The following is an 18,372-nucleotide window of genomic DNA, read 5'->3' as shown; positions in this document are numbered from 1 at the left end:
ATTGAAAGTCGCTGGGAACAGACGTGCTGCCAGAGCTCCTGAGAGCTGTGTACCACAAATACCAATGGTAACTCAAGTACTATCCTCTCTTGTGGATACCGCCACCTGTATATAAAGTATATCACCTATCGCTAATCGTCCACTTTAGGGTAAGCGTCATGTCAGTAGTAGGAATCAGCGCCCTGTGCAGGCGAGGAAAGTATCCAGGGGGATATCAGAGTGTTACACCGATACCATTAACCAACAATCTTGAGGTGGTGTCTTTCACTAAAACCGGAGTTGAGCCAGTGCGACTCCTTTCACCTGTTGGGAAACCAGCTGTATGCTGTTTCAAGAGGACGACGATGCTAGAGGGTAGGGTCTATTCATCGTCGGCTGTTCAAATGCACGACGAATAACAATAGCCCTTAGGGACATAGCAGCAAGGGACGGGAGGGAACGCCAGGTGCAGTCATTATGGATAGCTGGAGGCCATAATTCAGCACGTTGAAGAAGCTATTCCGGCAGTCTTCGAGGGACGAGTTTGCAATGAACTACAGATTGTTGCGCATGCTAGAACCAACGACGTCTGTCGTCTGGCCGTCGAAGTCATACTCGGATCACTACAGCAACTACCAGAGAATTCTGACAATACCAAACGAAACGTTTTTTGTTTCAAAACCTGCTAATCCATCAGAAATATTTCTAGGGTTTCCAAGCGTCTTTCACGTATACAGCCTTAGTTACGATCCTTCAACCACGTGTCAGCAATGATCAGATTGTGCTACGTGCAAAATACGTCTAGACGGTTCCCCGTTTAGTTTCTTTCATCTGAGCAGATACTGTACTATTTTTCTTCCTCTTTCTTTTGCTACTGTCGCGTTCCAGTCCTTCATCGAATACAATTGTCTCTCTTAATGACTGTAACAAATTATTTTATTTCATAGTAAAGTCTTTTAATCTGTCGAACTTCTAGGCCCTTATGACTGTGGTGGCCGATGTATGTTGCCAATGTATCCATCTTGGCTACTATAAAGTGTTCATTATCCTGTTTGGAAGAAATTCACTAGTATTCGTGATTTCTTACTCATTGCTATTCCTGCATTACCCTTGTGGGTCTTTCATAGCCCTGAATAAGTCCTATTTTTACTGTCACAGCATTTCACTACGTTACTTCAAGCTCATCGTTTTGAATTCTGTAATCCACTTATGATCTCCCCCCTCCCCCTGAACCATAGATCTTGCTTAGATGGAGTGGCTTGCATGCTCAGCGATACAGATAGCTGCATCGTAGGTGAAACTACAACAGGTGGGAATCTGTTGAGAGGCAAGACAAAAATTTGGTTCCTGAAGAGGGGCAGCAGTCTGGATGATTGACTGATCTAGCCTTGTAACATCAACCGAAATTGCCTCTCTGTGCAGGTACTGTGAATGGCTGAAAGCAAGGGGAAATTACAGCTGTAATTTTTCCTGAGGGCACGCAGCTCTACTCTATGGATAAATGATAATGACGTCCCCTTTGGGTAAAATATTCCGAAGGTACAATAGTACCCCTTTCGGATCTCAGGGCAGGGTCTATGCAAGACGATTCGTCATCAGGAGAAACAATACTGGAATTCTACGGATCAGAGCGTGGAATGTTAGATCCCTTAATCGGTCAGGTAGTTCTGAAAATTTCAATAGGGAAATGGATCGGTTGAAGTTACAATAAATAGTAATTAGCTAGTTCGCTGGCTGGAGGAACAGGATTTCCAGCCAGGTGAATACAGGGTTATAAATACAAAATAAAATAGGGGTATAACGCAAGATTAGATTTAATAAAGAGTAAGGAAATAGCAGTACGGGTCAGCTAATGTGAACAGAATAGTAAACGCATTATTCTAGCCAAGATAGACACAAAGCCCACACCAACCACAGTAGTAGAAGTTTGTGTACCAACTAGCTCCGCATATAATGAAGAGGTTGAAGAAATGTATGACGACATAAAAGAAATTATTCAGAGAGTTAAGAGAGAAGAAAATTTAATGGTGATAGTAGACTGAAATTCGATATTAGGAAAGAGAAGAGAAGGAAAAGTAGAAGGTGACTATGGGCGCTGGCCGGGGTGGCTGAGCGGTTCTAGGCGCTACAGCCTGGAACCGCTCGACCGCTACGGTCGCAGGTTCGAATCCGGCCTCGGGCATGAATGTGTGTGATGTCCTTAGGTTAGTTAGGTTTAAGTAGTTCTAAGTTCTAGGGGACTGATGACCTCAGAAGTTAAGTCCCATAGTGCTCAGAGCCATTTGAATATGGACTGGGGCAAAGAAATGAAAAAAAGAAGCCGCGTGGTACAGATTTGCTCACAGCATAGTTTAATCATTGCTGACACTTGATTTAACAATCGCGAAAGAAGTCTGTATACATAGAAGAGACGTGCAGACACTGATAGGTTTCAGACTGATTGCATAGTGGTAAGACAGAGATTTAGGAACAAAATAATAAACTGTAAGACATATCGAGGGGCAGATGTGGACTCTGACTACAAAAGAGTCCCCCTTTCGAGGAAGTTCGGCTGCCGAGGGCAAGTACTTATTGCATTCGACACGACATTGGGCGACCTGCGCGTCAGAGATGGGGATGGAATGATGATAAAGGACAACACAACACCCAGTCCCCGAGCGGAGAACATCTTCTGTCCCAGCCGGGAATCGAATCCGGATCCCTTGGCGTGGCATTCCGCCACGCTGACCACTCAGCTAACGGGGGGCTGACTCTGACTACGATTCATTGGTTATGAACTGTACATTAAAACTGAAGAAACTGCAGAAATGTAGGAAATTCAGGCGACGGGACCTGGATAAGGCCGGCCGGAGTGGCCGAGCGGTTAAAGGCGCTACAGTCTGGAACCGCACGACCGCTACGGTCGCAGGTTCGAATCCTGCCTCGGGCATGGATGTGTGTGATGTCCTTAGGTTAGTTAGGTTTAAGTAGTTCTAAGTTCTAGGGGACTTATGACCACAGCAGTTGAGTCCCGTAGTGCTCAGAGCCATTTGAACCATTTGAACCTGGATAAGTTGAAGGAATCAGAGATGGCTGAAAGTTTCAGAGGCAGCGTTACGCAACGGTTGACTATTACAGGGGAAAGGAATACAGTAGAAGAGGAATGGGTAGCTTTAAGAGATTATCAAATAAAGGCCTAGGACAAATCCTTGGATAACAAAAGAGATATTGAATTTAACTGGTTAAAGTAGAAAATATAAAAATGCAGCAAATGAAGCAGGCGAAATGGAATAAGAACTTTTAAAAAATGAGACTGGCAGGAAGTGCAAAACGGTTAAGCGGGAACGGGCAGAGGACAAATTTCATTAGGGGAAAATTATAGAAACCGAAGTGGACGTAGGTGAAGATGAGACGGGAGATATGATACTGCGAGAAGAATTTGACACGGCTCTGAAAGACATAAACCGAAACAAGGCCCCGGGAGTAGACGATGTTTCGTCTGAACTGCTGATAGTCTTGGGAGAGCCAGCCGTGACAAAACTCTTCCATCTGGTGTGCAAGATGTATGTGATAGGCGAAATACCCTCAGACTTCAAGAGGAATGTAATAAAATTTCTCTTCCAAGGAAAACAGTACTTACAGGTGTAAAAATAGCGAACTATCACTTTAATAGTACATTGCTGCAAAATAATGACATGAAGTCTTCACAGAAGAACGGAAAGATTGGTAGAGACAGATCTCTAGGAACATCAGTTTGGATTCCGGAGAAGTAAATGGACCCGCAAGGCACTACCGACCTTACGACTTACCTTAGAAAATAGGTTAAGGAAAAGCAAACCTATGTTTGTAGTATTTGTAGACTTAGAGAAAGCTTTTGGAAATGTTTACTGGAACACTCTCTTTGATATTATGAAGGTAGCAGGGGTAAAATGCAGAGAGCAGAAGGCTATTTACAAACTGTACAGAACCCAGACGGCAGTAGTAAGAATGGAAGGGCAAGAAAGGGAAGGAGTGGGGGAGAAGCGAGTGAGACAGACTTGTAGCCTCTCCCCGATGTTATTCAATCTATAAATTGAAGAAGCAGTAAAGGAAACCGCTGAAATTTGGAATAGGACCCAAAGATCAGGGAAACAAATAAAAATTTTGAGTTTTACCGTTGACATTGTAATTCTATGAGAGACCGCAAAGGACTTGGAAGAACAGTTGAACGGAATGGACAGGGCCTTGAATGGATGGTATAAGATAAACACCAACAAAAGGAAAACAAGGGTAATGGAATACAGTCAAATTAAAGAGGGCGATGCTAAGGGAATTAGATTAGGAAGCGAGACACTTAAAGCAGTAGGTGAGTATTGCTATTTGGTCAGCAAAATAACTGACGATGGCCGAAGTGAAGAGGATATAAAATGTAGACTGTTAATCGCAAGAAAAGCATTTCTGAAGAAGAGAAATTTGTTAACGTCAAATGTAAATTTTTGTGTTACGATGCCTTTACTGAAAGCATTTGTCTGATACGTAGCTATGTATGGAAGTGAAACATGAATGATACACAGTTTTGACAAAAACGAGACATAAGCAATCGAAATGTGATGTTACAGCAGAATGTTCAAGATTAGATGGGTAGATCACTTAACTAATGAGGAGGTACTGAACATAACTGGGGAGACAAGAAATTTGCGGCACAACGTGATCAAAAGAAGGATTTGGCTGATAGGACACATTCTCAACACGTTAAGGGATCACCTGTTTAATATTGGAGGGAAATGTGGGAATGGGGGGGGGGGGATAAAATCGTAGAAGGAGACCAAGAAATGAATATTGTAAGCAGTCTCAGAAGTGAATAGGTTGCAGTTGTTATTCAGAGATGAAGGGGCTCGCACCGTATAGAGTAGCGTGGTGAACTGCACGAAAACAGTCTTCGGACTGAAGACCATAACAACACAACTTCATTATCCGATTAAGGGGTCTGACATTCCTCATTGCATCTGTACTACTCCAATTTATTTATTTCTTATGATAACATTGTCCTGAGTAATTCTGTAAGAAGACAAGACTGAGTGACTATTTTACCTGCAGAATATTTTACTCAAGAGGATATCATCATCATCAAGCCATACATTGGAGCTGCTTGCCCTCGGACAATTACGGCTTTCAGCTGTTCGCAGTGTGCACATGCAAAGTCTGTATCGGCTAATGTTACAGGGCCAGATCAGTCAACCATACACAAACTTTCCCATGTTACTACTGAAAATGATTTATGAGTCTCGTCTCTCCACAAATAAACCAACTGTACAGTCATCCACTACGTTGAGACCTGCGTTCACTCCATTCCGGCGTGGTCCACGGTTGGTGGCGTGCAGTAACTAAAAAATGGCAAGTTGTGACAAAATCCAAAAATTTTATGACATGTATTGAAATGAAATACATCGTCACGAACTCACTGTAATGTTATATTTACCAGACCATTCCGTTTCTGACACCATTAATATGTTACATCGTTACAGTTATTCCTTGCTATTCACCTGTAACATATTTTTAAACTATGTGATCAAAAATATCCGGACACCCCCAAAACATGGTTTTTCATATTAGGTGCACTGTGCTGCCACCTACTGCCAGGTACTCCTTGTCCGCGACCTCATTAATCATTAGACATTGTGAGAGGGCAGAATGGGGCGCTCCGCGGAACTCACGATCTTTGAAAGTGGTGAGGTGATTGGGTGTCGCTTGTGTCATACAACTGTACACGAGATTCCCACACTCCTAAGCATCCCTAGGTCCACTGTTTCCGATGTGATAGTGAAGTGGAAACCTGAAGGGACACGTACAGCACAAAAGCGTACAGGCCGACCTCGTCTATTGACTGACAGAGACCGCCGACAGTTGAAGAGGGGTCGTAACGTGTAAGAGGGAGACATCTATCCAGACCATCACACAGGAATTCCAAACTGCATCAGGATCCACTGCAAGTACTGTGACAGTTAGGCGGGAGGTGAGAAAACTTGGATTCATGGTCGAGCGGCTGCTCATAAGCCACACATCAAGCCGGTAAATGCCAAACGACGCCTCACTTGGTGTAAGGAGGTAAACATTGGACAACTAAGCGGTGGAAAAACGTTGTTTGGAATAACGAATGACAGTACACAATGTGGTGCTCCGATGGCAGCGTGTGAGTATGGCGAATGGCCGGTGAACGTCATCTGCCAGCGTGTGTTGTGCCAACAGTAAAAGTCGGAGGCGGTGGCGTTATGCTGTGGTCGTGTTTTTCATAGAGGGGGCTTGCACCCCTTGTTGTCTTGCGTGGCACTATCACAGTACAGGCCTACATTGATGTCTTACGCACCTTCTTGCTTCCCACTGTTGAAGAGCAAGTCTAGGATGGAGATTGCATCTTTCAACATGATCGAGCACCTGCACAATCCACGGCATCTGGCGGAATGGTTACTCGACAATAAGATCCCTGTAATGGACTGACCTGCACAGAGTCCTGACGTGAATCCTATAGAATACCTTCGGGATGTTATTGAAAGCCGACTTCGTGCCACGCCTGAGCGACCAATATCGATATCTCTCCTCTGTACAGCACTCTGTGAAGAATGGGCTGCCATTCCGCAAGAAACCTTCCAGCATCTGCTAGAACGTATGCCTGCGTGAGTAGGCTGACCTAGTAGATAGTGTCGGAAGTTCCATGCGGCTTTTCGCGGATGATGCTGTAGTATACAGAGAAGTTGCAGCATTAGAAAATTGCAGCGAAATGCAGGAAGATATGCAGCGGATAGGCACTTGGTGCAGGGAGTGGCAACTGACCCTTAAGATAGACAAATGTAATGTATTGCGAATACATAGAAAGAAGGATCCTTTATTGTATTATTATATGATAGCGGAACCAACATTGGTAGCAGTTACTTCTGTAAAATATCTGGGAGTACGCGTATGGAACGATTTGAAGTGGAATGATCATATAAAATTAATTGTTGGTAAGGCGGGTGCCAGCTTGAGATTCATTGGGAGAGTCCTTAGAAAATGTAGTCCATCAACAAAGGAGGTGGCTTACAAAACACTCGTTCGACCTATACTTGAGTATTGCTCATCAGTGTGGGATCCGTACCAGATCGAGTTGACGGAGGAGAGAAGATCCAAAGAAGAGCGGCGCGTTTCGTCACAGGGTTATTTTGTAAGCGTGATAGCGTTACAGAGATGTTTAGCAAACTCAAGTGGCAGACTCTGCAAGAGAGGCGCTCTGCATCGCGGTGTAGCTTGCTGCCCAGGTTTCGAGAGGGTGCGTTTCTGGATGAGGTATCGAATATATTGCTTCCCCCTACTTATACCTCCCGAGGAGATCACGAATGTAAAATTAGAGAGATTCGAGCGCGCACGGAGGCTTTCCGGCAGTCATTCTTCCCGCGAACCATACACGACTGGAACAGGAAAGAGAGGTAATGACAGTGGCACATGAACTGCCCTCCGCCACACACCGTTGGGTAGCTTGCGGAGTATAAATGTAGGTGTAGATGTAGAGTGGAAACTGCCATCAAGGCTAAGGGTGCGCCAACACCATATGGATATCTAGCATTACCGATGGAGGGCACCATGAACTTGTAAGTCATTTTCAGCCTGGTGTCCGGAAGCTTTTGATCACACAGAGTGATTCGTTAAGGAAATAGAACGAATTTTGAGAGAACACTTTAGAGAAATTTGTTACATGACATGTAAAGTAATCCTACAGTGGTATTTGTCATATTATCGATCTTAAAGACCAGAGGCGGAGGCTGTTCATGTAATCGTTATAAATGTGAGACGGGTGTATTCAAAATTAATCACCAGAGACCTGAGAACAACTACTCCACTGTTTCACGAGGCGAAGGATTCCATGTTCCTAGAATTCTTGTGACTGTGACAGGGATCAGACACCCACTGTGTCCTTTAGTTCGTCGTCCGACTTTCCCTTTGAGATTTTTTTAACGAACCAAACACTTGGAAGCCGCAGGGCGACATGTCTGGCATGTAGGGCAGCTGCTGAAGCTGCTTGCACTTCGTATGACCTTGGAGACGTGTGGGCGCACGTTATCGGAGCAGAATCACCCTCCCCGTGAGGAGCACAGGCTATTTGCTCTTCATGAATTGATCTCTCGCAGTACACATCACTGTTAATGTTTTCCCCGTGCTCGAGGAATTCAATGAGTGTCATATCTCGGACGTCGTTGCTTGCTGAGGGCTCAGCTTCGAATTTTTAGGGGATGTTGATGAAGCTACATTAGCGTCTGTAGATGTCTCACTACGTTATCCAAAAGCGGCAAATGCAGATTTCAAGCGGACTGATGGTTAAGGCGTTTCGTTCCCTTTCATTGGAACACTCGATATACCTTAGTTTACAATCGTTAGTATTAGGAACACAAGTCTCAGCAGCGCGTTTCGGTAGTCAAGCTTCATCATCTGGCTGTTTAAGTCAATTCTACATAGACATACACGTCATAACCTCATAAGGCCGAAATATGACAGCAAATAAAATTATCTGGAGGTGAAGTTCGCCACTCACTTTAGACATGGCAACACCATGAATGCATATGATTTGTCTTGCCTCATTACCTCAAGATCCAGGAACGAAATATGACCGCAATTTTCCGCGCGACCGCTACGGTCGCAGGTTCGAATCCTGCCTCGGGCATGGATGTGTGTGATGCCCTTAGGTTAGTTCGGTTTAAGTAGTTCTAAGTTCTAGGGGACTGATGACCCAAGTCAAGTCCCATAGTGCTCAGAGCCATCTGAACCATTTGACCGCAATTTTGGACCTCTGCAGTGATTTTGCTGCTTTCACAGCGCTTGTAGTTGGAGACATCAGATGTGCAATATTTTTTTGCGGGGAAGAAAGGACATTACTTACGGCATTTCTTCCCAACAGTTTTCTTTATTGATGTAATTAATTTGCAACTATATTATAAACAGCCATGACTTCGTTTCTGTCATTGAAATACTATTATTGATAGCGGGTGAGGGGCTGTATCTCATAGTATTCTTATCCAGGAAAAATATGTTGAGGTACAAATCCGTGTAGTATCAAAATAATGGTATGAAATACCGAAGCGTGGAATTTCGTACACTTTGAGGACATATGAGTGTAAAACTGAAGTAAAGGTGCCTCATTCCTGTGCACTTCCTTTTCGATTTGTGTGCCGTATCTGTTGAACGCAGTAATTGCATTGCCTGTTTAAAGAAGTGAAGCACCCGGAAGACATGGTCGTTCGTCAGCTAGCTTCGTGCATGTACGCTGTAGACGGTTATATAAATGACTGGATTTTCAGTTTACTGTGACTGTTATATTGACCACCAGAGGGCATTAATGTTGTTTGTGTTTAGTGTGTTTACGAAGCCTGGTAGGGTGTATAATGGCAGTGGCAACGTCAGTCCCTTAATGTTCTAATCAAAAAAATCAATTTTAATTTCATGGCTATTATTATAATCATATCATGTTACAATTTTTTCAAGAGTTCTATTACCTGACCCTAGCTTACAAAATGTGCTCTATAGACACCAGTAATCACGTGGATTTTGTCTTGTGTGCTTGTGGCGTCCCTTGCATCTTCTGATAGATACTCAGCTAATTTTCCTTCTCCTTTCTAATCAGGTGCAGGCCATGATTTACTACAGAATATCGCTCTGGTAATAGGAACGATCTACACGCAGCCTCTAAGAAACTTTCAGCTATTTACGAATAATTTAAATGTATTATTGAGCTGCATGTCAGATAAGAAGAAACAGTAGTTTGTGGACATTTCGAAGTAAATTTCTTAAGATACAACAGGAAAAACGAACTGCAGACATTATTTATGGGTGTTTAAATCTAATTTCAGTAGTTAATTTTGCAACTCATGTGCAGCAGTATACTAGGACTCAGTGTGATAGTATATTTGTAGATAGTGCTCAGACTCAAACAACTAACATGCACTCAATTCTTAATGGACAACCTGATCATGATCCACAACTGATGGAAATATATGGTATAGCATCCTACAGCCATTAGGTTAATTCATAAAAAGCAATGTGGCTTACTACAAACCACAGCATACAGTGATTTAAGAGTAAGTAAAAAGAGTTGATATAGGATGAGGTACATGAAGAAAGAGATGTCAGTGTTAAAATCAACTCATTTTATAGTGAATTTGTGTTAGTATTTGAAACTAGCTTCCCTAAAAATTATACAGAAAACCTCTTAAAAAAAGAAGTAAGCCATGGATGTCTAAGTGAATGAAAATCTGATATAAGAGGAACAGGGAAATTTATATACAAGTAAATGCCAGAATAAGTCAACATATGACATTACTTGCATGGTACATAGAATACGGTACTATTTTAAGGAAACTTAAAATTAAACATGTGTGCACATCCTGACCGAAATAAGTAATGCAAATAATAAGATTAAGACTACATGGAATACTGTAAAATCGGAGACCAAACAGCCAGTCACTGTACAAGATACCATAACAATTAAATTATATGACAATGTCGTGAAACTAATAGTTCACAAGTTGTGAGTTAGTCTAACAATCGCTTTCTAAATGTAGCAGAATAAATAGATTAAATTGCCCATTTAAAGAAGTAAGAAAATATTAGAAACGTCATTTCACGTAACTTGAAGCAACTAGAAGTAGCATCAACATCTTTCATTGAAATTAATAGAAATTTAAAAATTCTAAGAAACAAAAGCTGGTATGGTGTTGATGGAATTTCAAACATAATTCAGAAAAATTACTCTAACTTAATAAGTAATTCCCTTAGTGATATATATAATGCATCACTGGCACAGGTAATTTTTCCATACTGATTAAAATATGAAATTGTTAAATATCTTTAAAGGGAAAGTGAAAGAGAGAGTTAAATAAATATCATGAAGTTTGCTTATTGACATCTTTCTCCAAAATATCTGAAGAAGTTATGTACTCAAGAGTAGTCTCAGATCCTAGCAGGAACAATTTACTTAGCATATCAATATTTGGAAGCGAGAAGGGTTCCTCTACTGAAAATGCTATGTACATCTTAACTCCACCCTCCCCTAATATTACAAGCCTTAAATACCGGCAGGTAGGCTTTTTTCTGATCTTTTCAAAGCTGTTTTATTGTGTAGAACATGTTAGAAAAGCTAAAGTTATTTGGACCTGATGGCTTTACACACAACTGGTTTGAATCATACTTAACAAACAGAAAGCAAATAGCTGTGCTCAGTAATTCAAAACAGTGTTGGAAACATAGAAGATTTAAGTGACTGGGGAGAAATCAAAAAAGCTCTCCCATAGAATTCAATTTTGGGTCTGCTCATATTCCTTATATGTCTGACTGACCTCCAACGTGGCATTCAACAAGCAGAACTGCTAATTTTTACAGTCGACTGCAGTCTTATAACAAACCCTGTTGGAGAGAAAGCAACAGAAGAGATGGTAATTGACTTATTTTGAAGAGTTATTAAGTGGTTGTATGAAAAAGATTCTCCCTTAATTTTGACAATACACACTATGTTCAAATCTGTAGAACAATAGTCATACCAACAACTGATGCAGGAGAAAGTTGAAAGAGGTGGTATAAGAAGAGGTATAAGTAGAAAGAGATGACAATGTTAAATTCAATTTATTTCATAGTGAGTTTGTGTCGATATTTGAAAATCCAAATTATTGGGTGTATGTTTTGACGACAACCTGAACTGCACAACCAGTTGGTAGTTCATGGTTGGAGACATATCATCATTGTTACATGTAGTCTGCGAAAACCAGTTCATGGATGCTGGAAACTGATGAATCGTGTATACGACTGGAGTTAACACCGCGAGCGTCAGTTACGGCCGGAAGTACCGAAACTGGTAGCCAATAATAAATAATATCGTAAGGATGGCTGTAGGTATTCCATCTTATCAGAGGAGTCAATAAGGGTGAAGTGAAAACGATACGTTCCTGTATTCTGAATGACCTTCAGCAGAATGATGGACTTCTCTTTTACCTAAAAATTTTGACAAATTTACTTCTTTTACTTCTTTTTGTGTGCTTAGCTTTTAAATGGAAGGCTTTCTTCAACAACTTCAAAGGAAGTGACTAATCGGTTTGTAGGACTATACCACTGTTTGTGTGCCTTCCCAAACCGAGTTGTAGGAGCTTTAGATTTGAAAGAACGTATTATGAACAAGGCCCGTTACTGAAGGTGGGATTTTATTTCAATAATGTATATGGCTTCCAATACCAGATGACAAAGCTGAGTATTAAGATCCTTTGCGGACGCAGGACAGAGTATGTGTTTCTGATCGCACTTTGTCAGAGATACTCTGCTAGATCCTTTCAACACAGATTGTCAGAGATACTCTGCCACTGCTGGGAGAGTTCACACCCAAATGCTGAATCATCATTGCTTTAAGTTTACAAAGAAGGACACCATCCTTTTAAACACTGAAGCCCAGTTTATTTCTTTTTTTAAGGGGTCACATGAAATGCAGTATACAGCACATCCATATGCCCTAGTGTCTGTAGAGTTTTCATAAGCGACACTACGTGAGCTGTGGGATGTATGAAAAGTGAACGAAAACGTAGTACTGGGAGACAGCTGAAAACAGTTATGACAGCATTTATGCAGGTAGTGCGCAACGAAAGCCTTCATTTTGCTCTCCACAATTCCTTGTTTGGGCATCTCAATTAAAGAACATGAAAAGGGCAGTGTATTTTATTTTGCATTGATCTGATTATCGTATAGTCATCTCTCGTATAATACAGCGTACCATGGCTTGATGTGTCGATCTCATTAGGAAACGTATAGAGCAGAATAATTTAATTCCACAATATGGCTGTTCTTAGTGTTAATGGACTTTCGTAACTACACTGAAAAACACAAAATCAGTATGTACATATAGAGCTCGTTAACATAAAATATTATCATTTTGTATGGTTTTCACTTCAGACTTTTTTATTTTGAGAGAGAAAAACAGAAGTTCAGTGTTTCAAAATATTTATTATTGCAAATAATTTACAGAGATGTGCATTGTAATATAATGAAACTTCTTAATATAAAAGATTTCTATATACATATGTATTAAATCTCCGAAAGGAAACCATTTGTTTCAAATATTTCAGTTGGAGTACACTCCTTCACTATTATCAAGTATTATGGGATCACATCCAGCAATTATTATGAGACAGCCTTTCATAGAATAATATTAAATTCACAGTTTGCAGAAGATGGGTGCGAGTGATTCCGTTTTTGTTGTTGTTGTTGTTCAATGCACAGGACGATTGATTTTCCTGTTCACTGCCTGAGTCTTTCCAGAAGAAGAAATTTTCGTTTTCCACAGCTGTTTGAGGACCTACATGATGATCAGACTAGCTCCTCTTGGTTGATTATGTAGGCTTGGAACCGACACTGTCGTACAATCTCACAAAGAAACTGAAATACAGAAAGGGATACATGATTATCATTTCCACTAACCATATTTTGAATATTTCACGACAACTGAAAATTTTTACCAGACGGGGATTTATTCCATAAAAATGTTTTTGTTCATTAATGTCTGTTGCCAGGCGACAACCACATTTATACCGATGAAATCTCTATGCCACCAAAGCAACGATAAGAATCTGAATATCAATGGAGATTCCACAACACTGACTGAAAACAGCAACATGCAGGTAAGTAATATTTTAATTGATTTCAAAATAAAAATGTTTATCTTCTTTGCATATGAGGGTAATTCACAAATTAAATAAAAAAATCACTTAAAATTACTCCTGTTACGTCTATTTTCTCTGTTTAAGTTTCAGCTTATTCTTATAACATTTTCTTAGTAAATACCTGATAAACGGTGCAGTTAATGGTAGTGCATCATAAATAATTATTTTTCAAATATCTCTAATTACCACTTCAGACTTAGGGCACTCTCAAAAATAGTTTCACAGAGATACGATAATACTCATTCGAGTTGTCTTTTACCTTATCAGTACAGAACTTCTCTCCACGCAACAATTACATTTTTGCTTCAAGAGTCTTCGAAGAGATTACAGAATTTGTTATTAGTTGTAAAGGAACAATACAGTACATATCTCATTATGGACTGTAACCTGTAATGGTCTAATCGTTCTTATAGTTCTCTTAGGTTTAGCTCATGGCTGAAGACTCTTCCACTTTGGGTTGTAGATTAGCAAATTTTATTTGGCTTGTGTGTTTCCGCCCCTTATACAGGAAAAGACGAATTTTTTGTGTCTTAAATGATTCTGTGTAAGGTCTTAAAACCGATCTGAAAGTAAATATATGTTGCTGCGTGGTGGGATTTATTTTTCTGATGTGAATAAAATTTATAGTTTGGGAATCAACAAGTACAACCACATTGTAGAAAAAAGATTTAACTCATGAAGCATCAATGAGATTTTCTGTGATATACTTTGTGTTAGTAAAATATGTAAGAACAAGAATAATAATTTGTGTGCTACACAGGGTTTAGAGAGCAGTCATTAAATAAATGATGTAATTCTACAGATGAATTAAGGTCACTCTATGGATAAAGTAAGAGGCAATAAGTATGAGACTTTTCAGGCGACCAAGCTTGAAGATTGACGCACGGAACAACACTGTAGTTGGAACTGATGAAAACCAGCATTTGGAAATTTGTGCTAAGGTGATATGGGACCAAACTGCTGAGGTCATCGGTCCCTAAGCCTACACACTACTTAATCTAACTTAAAGTAGCTTAACGCAATGGACAACACGCACACCCATGCCCGAGGGTGAACTCGAACTTCCGGTGTGGGGGGGGGGGGGGGGGGGAGAGGGGCAAAACAAGCATTCTCGCACAGAAAGTAGAGTTACAATATATCAAAGTTCGGCCTGTGAACACAAATGTGTGTAAACTGTTATATGTACATGGAATTTTCTAAGATAAGGGAAACTTTCTAGAATGCAGTGTGGAAAAAGATACCTAAAATATTCTCATTAATAGGAGGAAAATAGAGATACAGGCACGTGATACGCAATGGGTTAAAGATGCAAATAACATTTATTACAACAGGAGATCAAGAAACACTATGCCATGACATAAGCCATGTAAGCCAAGATTGTAACTTGCCACTCTTGCTCAAAAAAATGCGTGTGAATTCCTGAGGGACCAAACTGCTGAGGTCATCGGTCCCTAGACTTACACACTACTTAAGCTAACTTAACGCTAAACTCACACCCATGTCCGAGGGAGGGCTCGAACCTCTGGCGTGACTCTTGCTCAACTTGTACAGCTTGACAAAGAGGGAATGATGTTAGGGAATGATAATTCGAGTTAAAGGGAAATAATCAGTAATTAAGTCCACAGTATACATAGTCTATTCGGTTGAAGCTAAGGCAGACATTCAACATGTGTAGAATGAATTTAACAGCATGCTGAAGCAGCACACTTACCACCGACATCGGGGATAACAGTGAATTAAAGACAGCAGTGATGAAGAGTAATCAAAACATTGAATGTTAACCCGTAAACCCAAGAATTGAGGTTATGCGGCAAAATAATGTAAAACATTTAGTATCTCAGAAGCAAAGGGACATCAGCATCAGATCGTTTAAAACTGTATTCGATGAAAAATATCTGCTTGTATAAAATGATTAGAAGGACGTTTCTGAAACTGCACGAATGGAGTGAAGCTTTGAAATGTGGATTGAGCAAAAAACGGAAACATGATTAGAGGTATACCACAACGAATTGAGAGAGAAATAAGGTAACAGAAGGAAAACAAAGTAATTGGTACTTGTACTGTGCTTTATACCAGTAGATATGGTTAAGTTGGCACTGAAGTGGAAATAGAGAGGAAATGTTTTGAAGTGCGCAGAAGAACTCAAGTTAAGGAACAATACAAGGAGAAACAATGGAAATGTGAACATTCACAGCCGGCCGGAGTGGCCGTGCGGTTGTAGGCACTACAGTCTGGAGCCGAGCAACCGCTACGGTCGCAGGTTCGAATCCCGCCTCGGGCATGGATGTGTGTGATGTCCTTAGGTTAGTTAGGTTTAATTAGTTCTAAGTTGTAGGCAATGGATGACCTCAGAAGTTAAGTCGCATAGTGCTCAGAGCCATTTAAACATTCACAAATAACTTGGAGAACATAACAAAAATTACGGTGTAATAAACGAAGTATTTCAAAAGTAATGGTCAGTATTTTGAAAATGAAAAAGAGAGAAACTATCAAGTACTTTCCAATGCCTGTGGTCTACAAATTCGTAGTTTATTGAAAAGGGCATTTGCGTTTAGAAATTTGTAGAAATGTGTAATCAAGACTTCGCGAAGAATGTTAAGGCCAGTATTCTACTTGCTGCTCCTCAGTAAGAATGTAAAGTGTCTGTGGAATGATCTACGGATTATCTCTTGGAGATTTGAAGACTTCCACAGCTGCTGATAGCGTTCTCAGTGCTACGTAACCTTTGATTTGGTGTTACAGTGTCGCCAGTGGCATTTTGTGCGACCGTGTGTAGAGGATTCCATGAGAAATTTCTTGAGATGCGATGATCCAGGCTCCGTTCCGTTTCTCACCATACGCCGTATCGTAACCTATATACCTTATGTTATGGAGGAAAAAAATTATTAGGAGCACTGTCACTGGTAAACCACAACTTCTATTGTCGCAGTAAAGGAATATTTTCAAAAACACATGTAAGAACAGGTAATTCAAAACTTTACTGCTCTGCTGTGATACCACGTCGAGTTACGACGTATGGATAATTCTGTCCAGAAACTAGAATAAAAAAAGCTTGTTTCACTTATGAGTGACGATTGATGTCAGTCGGAGCGTGAAGGTTGTGGGAATTAAAACCTCATAGCAAATGAGTCGAGGTTCACCTGTGTAGAGTATAATGTTGTTCCTTGTTGCTGTCAAAATCCGAAATGAAGCATACGAAGAGCTTGTACACAAATATTGCACTTAACTGCAGGTAATACAGGTGAAGAGTTGTAGGTCTAATGATAGCCTTACGTTTCTATGACTGTGTAGGCTCTAGGAGAATAACTATTCTCGAAGATGCGTGTTTGGCGACAACATGACTGATGATAGTATGCTCCAGGTTTTGCGGTATTAACTGGAAACATACTGGTTCGTGTTTATCCTGGCATACTCTTCCTTTTTCTATTATTTTTGTACTGTATATTGTAGTAGTTCATAAACGATAGAACGTCGGACCACTGGTCTCGAAAATGCCATGTTTATCGAATTTCTACGTTGCAGTTATAATAATACTGTGCTCATTATAATGCATTGATTATTAATTTTGAAACATTTTGAATGCAGAACAATTCCTTACCTTTCATACCTCAGTAGTCGTTCGATTGGTTCTATGTAGCCCTCAGCACTTTCCTGTTTAAAGCCTTATGCTATTCGTTTCATCCCCACGTAAGTACTTCACTCAATATGTTCTCTAATCGGTCTTACGTATTCCTGCCTTTGTTACCCACTTGTGACTTTTCCCTCTGCTACCTGCACCTAGTTAAACTATTTCTGCATATCAGAACAGAATGTCCCTCTAATCAGATGCTTATTGTGCTGGTGGCCTTTCCGTGAACAGATGAAGAAATAATCGAAGGAAAGTAAGAGGAAACAACAGATTGCGAAGAACAAAATCTGGTACGTGGTACTCTGGCGTTACGATACTTTTAGACTTGCGCTGTGTCATATTGCAATATTTTCTTTGGATCTGGGACCACAGTTGCTAAGTACTTCTACAGTCTTTCCATAGCTCCTACAGCTGTCAGTTCTTCGTATTTTTTCTATGCTATCGCACAGTTTCAGCCTATAAATGTTTACGAGCACCTATTTAAGTTTGTTAACTCTACGATCATCTAAGATCTGCGATAGAAAGTACTGCCATGTTGGTCTCGTATAGGTGTAGTATATAAATCACGATCCACCTTGTACTCCTCAGTTTAGATGTCATCTGTAATTAAAAGTGTAAAATTTGACAGTTGGCGGCTAAAATCGTGTATATAAACACTCAACGTACTTCGTATTACTCAAGAGCACTTTACGTGACTTGTAAGTAGATGTTGTACAGTTTTAATTATGGAAATGACGTGTGCAACCAGAATTACAAGACTTAGGACATTAGGACATGGTTTATGTAGAACAAGTGTAAGAGACAAGTATACCCATACTTGCCATTGCAGATTTTTTACGATCATACAACGAATAAATGTTTCTATATAGTCGAAAATTGCCTAAGACCGAAATTGTGCAACAGCAAGGAGGAGAATTAAAACTTCTCCACGAAAAAATAACATTTTGCAGACAGATAACCGAAATGAAAGCAGTGGTTCTGGTGCTTGCATAGCGGTGTAACACAATCGAGATTTTGATAGAAAAAGTGATAAACAGAGGCATATCAGTTTTCTACATCTTACATATTCTGAACCTAACTAATGTCGCTGCC

At 40.4% G+C, this 18,372-nt stretch overlaps 1 protein-coding gene across 2 annotated transcripts in view; it reads right to left on the bottom strand.

Annotated features, from left to right (window-relative positions):
• Positions 1-12,916: 12,916 nt before the first annotated feature.
• The window catches only part of LOC124711808 (prolactin-releasing peptide receptor-like), an 843,619-nt gene continuing 838,163 nt past the window's right edge, over positions 12,917-18,372 (bottom strand). For both annotated transcript variants that reach the window (XM_047242031.1, XM_047242032.1), the window contains one exon: positions 12,917-13,368. The gene's annotated coding sequence lies outside the window, so the exon portion shown is untranslated. The remainder of the gene's footprint in view (positions 13,369-18,372) is intronic.

Source organism: Schistocerca piceifrons, chromosome 8 (assembly GCF_021461385.2).
Source record: "Schistocerca piceifrons isolate TAMUIC-IGC-003096 chromosome 8, iqSchPice1.1, whole genome shotgun sequence".
NCBI lineage: Eukaryota > Metazoa > Arthropoda > Insecta > Orthoptera > Acrididae > Schistocerca > Schistocerca piceifrons.
The sequence above is the reverse complement of the archived record's forward strand: the minus strand, read 5'-3'. Positions and strand labels throughout refer to the sequence as shown.